Genomic DNA, 14,321 nt, shown 5'->3' on the forward strand with positions numbered 1-14,321 from the left:
ACTTCATACTTTTCAGGATTAAACTCCATCTGCCCTTCTCTGCCCGGCTCTGCATCCTGTCTCATATCTCATTGTAATCCATGACAACCTTCTACACTGTCTACAACACCACTAATCTTCGTGTCATCTGCAAACTTACTAACCTACCACCCCCCACCCTCCCCAGATCCTCCCTTTAAAAAGGGAGATTTAGTGTATTTCTCTCTTCTAGTATTTTAAGTTTGTATTACTGATAAACTGATTTCTCCCATGAATATATCAGTGACTATTTTGGCCAAAGAGTGAAAACAGGCTTTAAATTAGTATTGTGTGAATAAGATGCCTGTTTTAAATTCTGGACTTAACATATAATTTTGGTCCTAATTGCTGTTTTCCACAATTTATACTTGCCTGAAGATGTTACATTTGACAACTGCAAATTTGGTGCTCAAGCACTGAATATATTCAATTTTCACAGTGCTGCATATTCGGACTCCTCGTACCCACCCCTATTGAGCATGTGGGGAGAAAAGTTCAATGGTCTTTGAAAACAAGTGTTGGGATAACAACAACAAATAGGAAATGCCTGCCTATTCGGGTGACAACAAGCAGCAGGCCAACTTGTGCACCCAGATTATTTCCACCAATGACCATTCTGTTTATTCATAGGAGGCAAAATAGCTTCAGTTAAAGCCAGTCTGCATCTCTTAAATTGTTGGGTGGTGGATGCATGGTGGCAGATTACAATAGGGATATCCTAACCAACGGGAAAATAGCTCACAAATGTTCCTTGCCAAGTTTCAATTGGAATTGTTCCCTGGGAAACATTCTGAGTGGTTGCATTATGGCCTGGTATGGAAACTCCAATGCACAGGAACGCAAGAGGCTACAGGGAGTGGTGGGCTCAGCCTGTTCCATCATGGGTACAGCTCTCCCCACCATTGAGGACATCTACAACAGCAAGTGTCCCAGGAAGGTGGCATCCATCATCAGGGACCTCACCATCTGGGCCATGCCTTCTTCTCGATGCTGCCATCAGGCAGGACGTACAGGAGCCTGAAGGTTAAGGTTCAACAACAGCTTCTTCCCCACTGCCATCAGGTTCTTGAACTGACCTGAAAAACCTTAACACTACCTCGGAGATGTATTCTTTTCCTCTCTCAATCTTGCACTAGTGATGTTATGTTTATTTTGTTGATTATTTTGCACATGTGTACGTTATGTATAATTTATGTTAATTTAAGTTTACATTAACTTATGTTTGTACTCATTTTGTAATGCACTGTTCTGCTTCTGCAAAAAGCTTAGTTTCATGGCATTTATACCCTGTATATGTATGCCCATGACAACAATAAATGAACTTGAACTTGAATATTTTGGGTGAATATGACCTCTCCTTTCTCTCATCCCACAACTTTTTCCAGCAACAGGTGCTGCCTTTACTCCTTATACCAGTCCATGCTGTATTGCAAGAGGAAAACTTATAAAAAATCCATGTCTGGAAACAGCTGTAGGTGCAGAAGCCTGAAATCAGTGAAAAGCATCTGTAATCAGCATCTGTAGCATCACTCTCGGTAAGAGCCTGAACCGAAAAGAAAACAAAATATTGAATCACAGCAACAGCCAGAAAAAAATGAATCAGCAAAGAATGGGTAAGCAGTTGATGATCACTTCATGTAGCAATGATTGTTTGATATTTCTTCTCTGGGGATGCCTTCTCGGCAACAAAGTCAATTTGCAAATTGAGCAGGCAAATAAACATGAGACACAAGAAGCTCAAAGCAAGGTTTGCAAGCCCAGAGTTAGCCATACGATGCAATCCTTGAAGAAGGAACAGCCAAAACAGCATTTATTATTCACATCCAATGGTACAATTCTATGCCGGTGTGGCCTCCTTCCTGCTGCTTCATGTGTGCTCAGCTCTGCAAGCCTAAGACATCTTGTTAGCAGGACTGTTGAGCTTTAGCGTGGGAGGAGTGGCATCAAATCAGCATTGCATTCCAATTGACATTGTGGTCTGCCTCTCCCTGTAACCTGTCTCACAGCTCCAGGGAGCCAGGTTCAATCTTGAACTCTGCTGTCTGTGTGGAGTTTGCACATTCTTCCCATTACTGTGTGGGTTTCCACTGAATATGCTGGCTTCCTCCCACATCCTAAAAACATATTGATAGTTAATTGGCTGATATTATTATCCCTTAGTGTAGGTAAGTAACAAAAGAATCAAAGGAGAGTTGATGGGTACATGAAACAGCATAAGTTGCAGGTTCAGGGAAGTAGTGACAGCGGAATGGGAGCGATTGGATTGTCCTACAAGAAGCTGGCAGGGATCTATAAGGCTAACTGACCTCCTTCTGTATTGTTACAAGTCAGTAAGTAAAATTCATGCACATGCACTAATGCTGATATTAATATGCTATTCTGCATGATTTGCACCACAATTAAACACATGCTATGGATATCATTTTGGAACTCTCTGGTAACTCCCCAACAAATAGGTTCTACCAAAGTGAAGTTCATATCCACGGAGTCCCCAGTTTGCCACACAACAGAAAATGTATGGGTGGCTCAGAGGACATGCGAGAGAGTACACAGGTTCTCTGATTCAGCACTGAGGAAGGGAAGTCACCTTAGCCTCTTTGACCCCATGTTCCTCTCCCCTGCAGGAGCTGATGTTGCTCTACCTGATTTTTGTGATAACCATGTTACCCATGCCCAAGCACTCCCTTTCCCCTGATGACCATCGTAAAGTGGAGTAACATAGCACTTCTACTGAAGTAAAGTTCTCAAAAGAGTTTTTTGAATTAATGCTGCCAGATTTTCTGTGAAGTCTCTTGGTGTGCTTCAGAGTCCCATTCAAGATCCAGGAACAAATAATCATGAAAAGTTGAGTTTTCTTTTTAAATCGCACTGGAAACCAACATTTACTCCCAAACTGCCATTTGAAAGGGTGCAAGGATGAACACTAGCTTGCAAAATGCTATGCAGTCTCCTTAGCAAGGGTATTCTTAGAAACAATCATCTCTTCGATGAGTTGGAGACATCAGCTGTCAGTGGAGAGAGACTACAACTTATAAAACGTGTCAACCAATTGTTGTGTGAAATGGTTCTTTGATATGTTAGAGGTAGATGAACTCTGGACACTCTTTGTAATTTAAAAATGGTTTATTAACAAAGACAAACGCGGGGACAGAATGAATGGGAACAGATGCACACTCACACTCTCTCAAGCAGAAGATTGCAACTGTGAAGGGAATTGCAACAGGGGTGAGGTGCACACACATAATAACTGGGTACAAATGATCAAGGAATAAACAATACAATGTTTGAACACCCTGATTCTGGACAAACATTGGCTCTTTGGTCTCGGGAGTCCTTAACTAACTGCCCTGAAGTAGTGCACAGCTTACCTCAACATCCTCGGAGACAGAGAGGGAGAGAACCAAACATGCAGCACTTTTATGCTGCTGGGGGGCTGGGTTGTCCAGCAAGGACAAAGGTGATTTAAACGGACCAATGGTAGGTGTGCCCAGGACAAACGTGCTCGCAAAACCAATCCAAGTGGTCCAGGAAGGACAAAGGTGTTTACCTAATGGGGTGGAGCCAAACCTTGATTGACAGTGGTGTCGCTTTCGGCCATGTGCTCAAAGGTGTCATTCCCAGCCTGAGGGGTCAGTGTTGTCACGGTCATATGACAGCCATGACCTTTTACACTACACCAATGTTTCATCACAAGAAGCCATCTTGGCCAATTTGGAGAATTGTGATCACCTGAACAGTTTGCTGAAAATCACCCACCCCCATCCCCTGCCCCTCATGGGCTTTCAAATCAATTTCCACTGAGAAGTATCATACTGTTGTTCCTCTCCTTTGGAATATAGATAACTAAATGAGGTGGTGGATTAATGATCAGTTCAGCATGCTGAAAGTTTTCTCAGAGAAGAGTGATCAGTTAAATGACTAGTAAAAATGTAAAAGTTTGAGGAAAAGAATTCACAATAACTTTAAAAACTCTTCCAATTACTATTTGTTGGTATTTCATCAATTTGAAATGGAATTTACATGTAGATTCACTGGTTCAAGGGAAAACTGCAACAACTAAGGATAGGGAAATGTTAGTCACTGTGTTTTTCACTTAATGCAGTCTTGTACAGGGCTGACTATTCCTTCCATCATTCATGATCTGTTGGAAAACTCATTAAACTTGATGCAGGTATTTTCCACTATTTTTATTATTGACTGAATACAATAGTGTGTTCGAGTGACAGACTACTGTTATTACTCAATTCCCCAGTGTGACCAGCAAAAGAGTAAGTGCCATGCACTTTCTGATGAAAGACACTTTGGAAATAGGAAAACCTCTCACTTGCCAATAATTGTTCATTTTTATTAGTCGAAAACATTTGCGACATCGATCTGGCAAGAGTCCAAATGCACTAAGTTGAAACCTGTACTCCTTGAACTTGATCACACATGGACAAAGGTGGTTAATGTCATTTAATCTCTTTGTTTTTAAAGTTATTGTGAATTCTGTTTCTGCTGATTTGTGTAGTTAGAGGTTCCAAGTTCTAAAGCAAACAAAAACTCATCACCCCTCTCTTTATTTTTTGCGTGATCATCTTAAATTTATGACTCCTAGTTAGCGACGTAGTGATAAATAGATTCAGTATTGATATTAATTGTATCAAAGCATTGCATGCTTTTTACCACCTTTTAATCTGTTCTCTTGTGAAGAGCACCAGATCTGGAAGTTTTGGACTTCCTGTGAAGTAAGTTGTGATGTGTGCCTGTTTTGTCAAGACTAGAGGCCTTACCACATTTTGTAAGGATGTGATTATTTCATAATCAAGGGAAGGGGAGAGAGGGAGTCAATGGGGGCAGGGGATGCAGAGCATTGCATTGGGCACATCTGCACATGCTTCCAACTCCAAAATGGTCTCTCCATCAAGAATCCAATTGGACCCAGGGTTTTCAATTTTGGGCACCCACTGACGTCACAATTCAAGAAAACTGATCCACTCTGGAATTGACTAGCATATTTAGATAAGGTTTTGTGTCATTTAAAAGACCTCAAATGCACTAACCTTTGATGAGTCCTTACCAGGGGCTTAGATGGAAGGATTTCCCAGAGAAGCTTACCTATCCCCTCTGCACCATGAACATTACCTCATTATTCCTCTTTTGCACTATTTATTTTTGTAACATAGTAATTTTTATCTTGCACCATACTGCTGCTGCAAAACAACAAATTTCATGACATATGTCAGTGATAATAAACCTGATTCTGATGTGTTCCTAGACCATTGCACTTTCCATTCATTATCCAAGTGCTGAATATTAGATCCAACCATGGCACTCTTCAACCATGTTGTTGATCTAAACAGGGCAGAGCGCAGGTGAGCCAGATTGTGGTCCATGTTTTTCACTGTTCCTGAATATTATCAGAACTTTGGCCATCACTGTTCGGGAAACACTTGCTCTGTTTCTCTTCTTAATTAAAGTGTCTTCTCCATGGTGAAACGCTCTCGGAAAATCAACAAAACCTCAGAAAGTGGAAATCTGAAAATCAGAAAATGACAGAAATACTCAGGACTTTATGCAGCATGTGTGGAAAGAGAAACAGAGTTAATGTTTAAGAATTGGGAATGAGAGAGTAGTTTTATGTTATAGAGAAGGTGGCATGAGAGATAAACAATGGAATATTTGTGTTAAAGTGCGTTTGGGGTTGCTGTGGGGTTGAGTTGACAGTTAGAGGGTAATTATACTTCTTTGCCTGTGTTATGTGTAGCTAATAGAGGCATCTGGGACAAGTTTAACAGGTCCAGTTTGTACTAATGGAGAATGATAAACACAGAGTTTTTCGCTTTCCATTAATACTGCTTTTTCATTTAAAGAAAGACATTTTTCATATCTTTATTAATTTGATTTCTTTCAAAGCTTTATACATTTGAAGGACTAAATCACTTTTCCAGCCTTGTTATCATTTCGTGTACATATCCTCTTCCTGTTATTCCTTCTTTAATGTACCACTCGGAATCCTGAAAATTGGTTTTTGCTTGGATTTCAGGAAATATATATCACCACATATTAATTTGTTTCTGTTGTCCTGAAGTCACCTGCACACTTCTCCAGAGCTATTTTAGTGTTGTCTGGAAGCTTTAATATTTTGTTCTTGTGCCCAGGTCCAGATTACTGCAGACTTGTGCTCTGACCACCAGAATCTTGAAGACAAAACAATTCTAAATGTTATAGCCAATAGTTCTACTCATCCAGGAAGAAGGCAGATGTAAAGTCCTCAGGGTCAAATAAAATGCAAGCAACAGCAGTCGTCTTAGGTACCTGGAGAATGTGTTAGGGAGGCTTCACATTTCTGAACACCTTTGCTGATGTTCACATACAGTACTTTACTATCTTAAGCCAGAAAGATGGATTTGAGAAGGTAAAGCAAATATGTAGTGAATTCACATATTGTGCAGAGCCTCTAAGGGAAGCTTGGGAGAAACAAGAAAACACTTCCAGAGTATACGTAATTGGCACTGGATTTGATTTTATTTTTGCAGAATTCATTTGTACTCATTGGTAGCAGCAGACAACAGGATGTGTATGTAATGTGTCTGAATCCAAACAGGATTATGGTTAGTTTAGCCTTTTGTGAAGTAGTACCCTAGTGCAATGCATGGAATAAGATATGCAGTGGGACGTGTTTAATTTTTAATTGAATTTGTCACTTATCAGATTGTCCACATTTTTTTCTTCTTGCTGTGGTTCAGGAGCAGGCAGCAGTCCTCCAGGCATTGAATCATTGTCTCCATTGTCCTCTGTCTTTTGCGACTGTTTATTTTCACCTGCTGGATGGTGGCATACTTCCTAACTGCACAAATGTGCAGCAAATGCCTCTCTCAATGCCTTCTAACATATTGTTTCAGCATGCCAATTTTATGGTCTCTTTGTATGTTTGTGCAGCTATACAAGTCAATGATGATCTTTTTGCTACAATTTGAGATTTTGGATTGGTTTAAAGAATGAGAGCGAGTGTGGGAGGGAGGGAGGGGGAGGAGGAGGAGAGTCCTTGGTCACAAATTCATCCAATCACAATAAAAAAATCTCTTGAAGTAATACTGGAACTTTAAATGACAAGAAATGCCATTTATCTGATTGAGTTTTAAATATTAAGGGAGTTAAGGAACATGAAATAATAAGCAAAAATATATTGCTGAGGTTAAAAGTCAGCCATGATCTTACTGAATGGCAGAGCAGGCACAGGAGGCCAAACTGTACCTACCTCTACCACTTCTTTTGGCAGCATGTTCCATTTACTCACCACCCTCTGTGTGAAAAACCTGTCCCTCAGGTCCCCTTCAAATCTTTCCCCTTGCACCTTAAACCTATGCCCTCTTGTTTTAAACATCCCTAACCCTAGAGAAAAAGACTGTGATGATATACCCTATCCATTGCTGCTCATCATTTCATATACCTCTAAGGATACCTTCCAGCTTTCTTTGCTCCAGGGAAAACAGTCCCAGTTTATCTAGTCTTTCCTTATAACTCAGACCCTCCAGTTCCAAGTCTGTGGTTGCAGTGTTAGGCTCATCAGCTGTCTCAGAACCCACAAAACCAGAGTGGAAACTAGTCATACTTGATCCCAATAACTACTTAAGAAGGTCATTAATAAAAAAATGTTTGAATTGTGTTTGTGTTTAGTGCACAAGTGACACCAAGTTAATGATCTCTATGTACTCAAAGTCCTGAAGGCAATTATGTGAGATAACAGTGCAGAAAAGGAATGCAAGACTGGACATGGCTGAGATTAACCTGAGGAAGTGAAATTGTTTGTATTCAAAGCGCATCCTTCAAACATGTTTGGGCAGCACAGTGGCACAGCTAGTAGAGCCACTACCTCACAACGCCAGAGACCCGGGTTCAATCCTGACGTCAGCGCTGTCTGTATGGAGTTCACACGCTCTCCCCGTGACCATGTCAGCCCCCTCCTGGTCTCCTGTTTCCTGCCACATTGCAAAGACATGCACGTTGGTAAGTTAATTGGCTGCTGTAAATTGCCCCTACTATGTAGGTGAGTGGGAGAATTTTTTTTGGGGGGGGGGGAAGTTGTGAAGGATGTGGAAGAATCAAAAAGATTAATGTAGGATTAGTCGAAATGGATGGCTGATGGCCGTTTTCAAATGGTCTACTCTTGCTTCTAATTCTTCTGCTCTTGTGTTATGGTATGTTTAGTTAGCATGAAATTCAGACTGGTAGTTCCTAATATAGTTCCCAGGAGAAGCAAGGCTGTCACTGAGACACATGAAGCATAATTTCTTTTCTAATATTACACTTTTCGGGACCTGGGTGCTGCTGCTAAGCCCAACATTCCTTGTCCATCAATATCACCCTTGAGAAGGTGATGGGAATTGCCTTTTTGAATCACAGCAGTCCTCCTGGTGGGATGGTTGACCTCCAACAAGCATGATTATTGTCCTTTGTGTGAGATATGACTCAACCATTGGAGTGTTTTCTCCGCGATGTCCATTGACTTTAGTTTTACCAGTGATCCTTGATGCCACATGGTATGTTACTTATGAGTGCTGCTTCTTTTCAGCCGAGTAATATAGTGAAATAAGCAGTGCCTCAACCTATTGGTTCTGTTGATAAGATGTAACAACTGAAGAAGAATTCAGTGACTTTAACATCATTGTGTCATTGAACTTCTTGTGGCACTGCACTCAAGATATCGGGCTCTGATTTACGACATGGATTTCTAGATCTTTCAGCTCCCACAACCTGCTGAGCATGTGTCTGAAGTGCACCAAATGGATACTTATCATAGTTATTTCCTGTGGATGGATTACTTTGGGTGTAACATATGTTGGGAAACCTTGAGATCATGAATAGTTTTCTCTGTCCTTTTCCTTCTCCTCCATCAAAGCCTCCAGCACAGTGATCAACAACAGGGTACATGGCACCATTTCTCATATTTTATGTTAGAACATTGAACATCACAGCACAGTACAGGCCCTTTGACCCACAATGTTGTGCCAGCATTTTATCTTGCTCTAAGATCGAGCTAACCCTTTGCTCCCACATAGCTCTCCATTTCCCTGTCATTCATGTGTCTATCTAAAAATCTCGTAAATGTCCATAATGTATCTCCCCCACAACTTGTGCCGGCAGTGCGTTCCATGCACCCACCACTCTCTGTGTAAAAATATTACCCCTGATATCCCCCTTATACCTTCCTCCAATCACCTTAAAATTATGCCCCCTCATGTTAGCCATTGACACCCTTGGAAAAAAGTCTCTGACTGCCCACTCGATCTATGCCTCTTATCATCTTGTACGCCTCTATCAAGTCACCTCTTATCCTGCATCACTCCAAAGAGAAAAGCCCTAGCTACCTCAACCTATCCTCATAAGACATGCTCTCCAATCCAGGCAGCATCCTGGTAAATCTCCTCTGCACCCTCTCTAAAGCTTCCACATCCTTCCTTCAATGAGGCGACCAGAACTGAACACAATACTCCAAGTGTGGTCTAACCAGATTTTTATGACAGAGGAAATCATTTGACCCACTAAGTTGATACCACTGTGAGCAATCCCACCCACCCCATTGCCCACATTTACCTGTAATCTATTCTCTCTCAAATGTCTACCAACCTCCCCCACCCCCACCCTGATTCTGCTGCCAGTCACCCATCCCCACTAGGGGCAACTTACGGTGGACAATTAACGACTCAGCATGTCTTTGGGATGTGGGAGGAAACTGGAACACTGGCAGGAACCCACATGGTCACAGGGAGAATGTGTAAATTCCACACAGACAGCATCCAAGGTCAGGATTGAACCTGGATTGCTGGAGTCATGAGGCAGTGCTACTGCCAACTGCAGCACCGTGCCATTCTGGGTTTACTGTTTCCCAGGTCAGCTCCTTCCAGTGCATCATCCAGCACTTGGTGTAACCATGTACCGCCCCTTTAAAGGACACAGGGTAACATGCTATAGCTGGTAAAGCCAGAGCCTCACAGCATTAGAGAAAGGGTTCATCCCTGACCTTGGGTGCTACTTGTGTGGAGTTTGCATGTTCTCCATGTGATCGCATGGGTTTCCTCTGGCTGTTTCAGATTCTTCCCACATCCCAAAGTCATGTGGGTTGGTCGGTTAATTGGCCACTAAGTTGCCCCTCTTAGGTGAGTGCTAGCACCTGGAGGAGTTGATGAAAATGTGAGAATTGAAGAAGGATTGATGTAGGATTCGTGTAAATGGGTGGTTGATGGTTGGCATGGACTCTCTGGGCTAAAGGGACTGTTTCTATGCTGTATCACTCTATGACTCTAATGTTGGCCAAATTGTAGCTGTTGCTGGCCATTCATGAATGGTCTCCCTTGTGGAACATCTAGCCAGTGGGTTAGCACTGGATGGAAACTTCATGCCAATTGCTAATTATGCTGATTAATGTGCTGTGTACCTTGAAATCAACAAGCATGCGGTAATTATTCCTTGTGATCCCATGTCAATACTGAGGGTATCAGATTTATTCTCCTTCATCTCACACCCTAGATAATTTCTAAGTGGTTTTGCAGGGTATGCAGGTTTAACCTGAGGGTTTTCATTGTGCAGACAGTTATAATCCAAGGAAATATAGTTTGAATATCAGCGGAAACTCATCAGATACAAAGATATTATTCCATGTCATTAATTTTTGTACACATAATCACCATCTTTCTAGTAACATTAGTCAAGTAGTCAGTTTTTTCAGGGATAAGCTACAAAACAAAATCACAAGGCAATACAGCAAGCACAACAATAAAATGAGCTAAGTTTAAAAATTAAAATGATGACATCGGGGCTGGTGTGCTGGCAACAGAGTATCTCCATAGAGTGATTCGAACTCCACAGTCATTGCCTGCATTGTTATTTATTGCAGAAGACTCAGCAAGGCAAAATTTTATACTTACTAATAACAACCCCCTGGACTGCAAGTTTTCTCTATTTATGAAACTAATGGCCATTTTAATTTTAACCAGTGCAGATGTCACCTTGAGACAATCTGTTTCCATGCGAATGTGTAAAATGCCTGATGACTGATGTTGGATATGAGACGACTGATGTAAACATTATGGGAAAAACTCAGCAAGGTTTTACTGATCTTTCTCATACTGTAAAATTACTCCTTAAGTGATCCCTTTCAGATTGTGATCTTGTATAACTAATCTCTCCAGCAGCATGCTGGCTACCAGAAGGAAATATACACCATGTGCAAAGTGGGACTAATACAACCCAGAATTGAGTTGTTCAAAAAACAGTCTTTCAAGAGCCCACTGAAGGCCTTTCCAGTGATTGCTTCGGCTCTTCAGAATTACTGCTGACAACTGTTGGCCTTCTGCTTCCATTCTAAAGGCTGGGCTCAGGGTTAACCTTGTGTCAGAGCTGACCAAAATTCATGAGGCTTCAAATAATGAGCTGCATTATGGCTTTTAATTGGCATTCACGGTTTACCTGTTTACTTCAAACAAGGTTCAAGGTCAAACTTTGATTGATCCTTAATTCACCAGGGACGTGTGCTTTGTTGACTTGTCACTTGATTTGGGCACAGTCAATTTTTTGGCTGACATCCTGAAAAGTCATTCAGACCTATCATGTTGAGGAATCCTTCAAAGAAATACTTACAGATATCCCAGGTGTAATTCAGTGAGGGAATCAGGAAAAACTGATTTGACTTTAAAGTTGAGAGTTCTCTGTTGTAATTCCCAGCAGTTTTTTTTTTGCCAACAATCAGATCCAGAGATGGGTATTATATTCATGATTCCAGCATATTGGTTGACATAGATTTTAACTTAGTATGCTGAACTAACACAGATCAATGGACCTGGTGATAAGTGTGAGAGGTCTGCAGCATTTTGATAAAAGAGCCTTAGTATCATAAGGCAGATGGACTATGATAATAGTTTGTGGATGTTAACAGGCAGTTCCACACATTCTGATTGCTCCTGCTCCACCTAAAGGTACTGGTCCATGAAACATAGAACAGTGCAGCACAGGAACAGGATTTCAGCCCACTATACTGTGCGGAACTAATTAAGCTAATGATGCCTAATTAAACTAATCCCTTCTGCCTGCACATGGACAATATCCCTCCATCCTCTACATATTTATCTGCCTATCTAAGAGCCTCTTAAATACCTCGATCAGATTTGTCTCCACTACCATCCCTGGCAGCGTATTCCAGGCATCCACCACTCTCTGTGTTTAAAAAAAACCTGCCCCGCATATCTAATTTGAACTTTCACCGTCTCACTTTAAATGCATGCCCTCTAGTATTAGATATTTTGACCCTGGGAGAAAGATACCAGCAGTCTACTCTATCTATGCCTTTCACAATTTTATAAACTTCTATCAAGTCTTCTTTCAGCCTCAGCTGTTCCAGAGAAAACAGCCCAAGTTTGCCCAACCTCTCCTTATAGCACATGCCTCTAATCTAGACAGCATCCTCGTAAACCTCTTCTTCACCCTCTCCAAAGCCTCCACATCCTTTCTATAATGGGATGACCAGAATTGAATTCAGTACTCTAAGTGCAGCCTAACCAGAGTTTTATAAAGCTGCAACATAACTTCCTGACTTGAACTCAATGCCTCAACTAAGGAAGGCAAGCATGTCATATGCCTTCTTTACCACCTTATCAACTTGTGCGACCACTTTCAGGGAGGTACGATTTGGATTCCAAGATCCTTCTGTACATCCACACTTTTAAGGGTCCTTCCATTAACTTTATACTTTCTCTTTACGTTTGATCTGCCAAAGTGCAACACCTCCCACTAGGCCAGATTATTCTGGTTTAGTAGAGTTTAATAGAGGTTAAACTGCTATTTATTTGCCCATATCTGCAACTGATCTATATCCCGCTGTATCCTTTGGCAATCTTCTACAATATCCACAATGCCGCCAATCTTTGCGTCATCTGCAAACTTACTGACACACGTAGACGTGTTTTCATCCAAGTCATTTATACTGTATACTGTGTATCAAAAACAACAGAGGTCCCAGCGTGGATCCCTGTGGAACACCACTAATCACAGACCTCCAGCCAGAATAAGTCCAATTGACCACTACCCTGTGTCTTCTGTGGGCAAGCCAATTCTGAATCCAAACACCCAAGTCAATGTGAATCCCATGGATCTTAATTGTCTTGCTGAGCCTACTGTGAGGGACCTTGTCAAATGCCTTACTAAAATCTATGTAGACAACATCCACTGCTCTACCTTCAGTGACTACTTGCGTCATCTCCTCAAAAAACTCAATCGAGTTAGTAAGGCATGACCTGCCCACACAAAGCCATGCTGACTGTTTCTAATTAGGCCATGTCTTTCCAAATGATCATAAATCCAATCCCTAATAATCCTCTCCAATAGCTTCCCTACAAACTGATTTGAGACTCACTGGTCTATAATTTCCAGGATCATTTCCTTTCTTGAACACAGAAACAACAATAGCTACTCGCCAGTCCTCTGGGAACCTCGCCTGTGGCTAGAGAGGACACAAAGATCTTGGTCAAGGCCACAGCAATCTTATATTTTGCCTCTTAAAAGGGCAAAAAGAGGAGATGAGAAGGATCTGGCCGGCAAGGTGAGACAAAATACCTAGAGATTCTATAGGTATATTAAAAGGGTAGCTAGGGAGAGAATAGCCCCCTTAAAGATCAGCATGGCCATCTGTGTGTGGAACCAAAGGAAATGCATGAGACTTTTAATGAATATTTCTCTCCAGTTTTTACTGTGGAGAAAATGATGGAAGCTAAGGAAATGGGGGAAATGAGTGGTGTTGTCTTGGACACGAATTAGCAGGGAGGAGGCATTGGATGCACTGAAGGCCTTAAAATGCATTAAGATGGATAAATTCCCAAGGTCTAACCAAGTGAATTCTTGGACCTTGTGAGAAGCTAGAGAAGAAATTGCAGAAGCCCTTGCAGAGATTTTTGCTTCATGTCTGGCCACAGGTGAGATTCCAGAGGACAGGAGAGTGGCTAATGTGGCGCCATTGTTTATAAAGGGTAGCAAAAACAAGCCAGGAAACTACAGACCAGTGAATCTGACATCAGTAGTGGGTAAATTGCTGGAGGGGACTCTGAGGGACAGGATCTGCTAATGTTTGGAGAAATGGGGTCTGATTCAGGACAGTCAGCACGGCTTTGCATGTGGGAAGTAGTGTCTGACAAATTTCTTGGAGTTCTTTGAGGAGGTGATCAAGAAAGTAGATGAGGGTAGGGTAGTGGATGTTGTCTACATGGACTTTAGCAAGGGCCCTCATGGCAGGCTAGTCTGGAAGGTTAGATTGCATGGGACCCGGGGGAGATAGT

The sequence above is a fragment of the Pristis pectinata genome, chromosome 5, assembly GCF_009764475.1.
Source record: "Pristis pectinata isolate sPriPec2 chromosome 5, sPriPec2.1.pri, whole genome shotgun sequence".
NCBI classification, from domain to species: Eukaryota; Metazoa; Chordata; class Chondrichthyes; order Rhinopristiformes; family Pristidae; genus Pristis; species Pristis pectinata.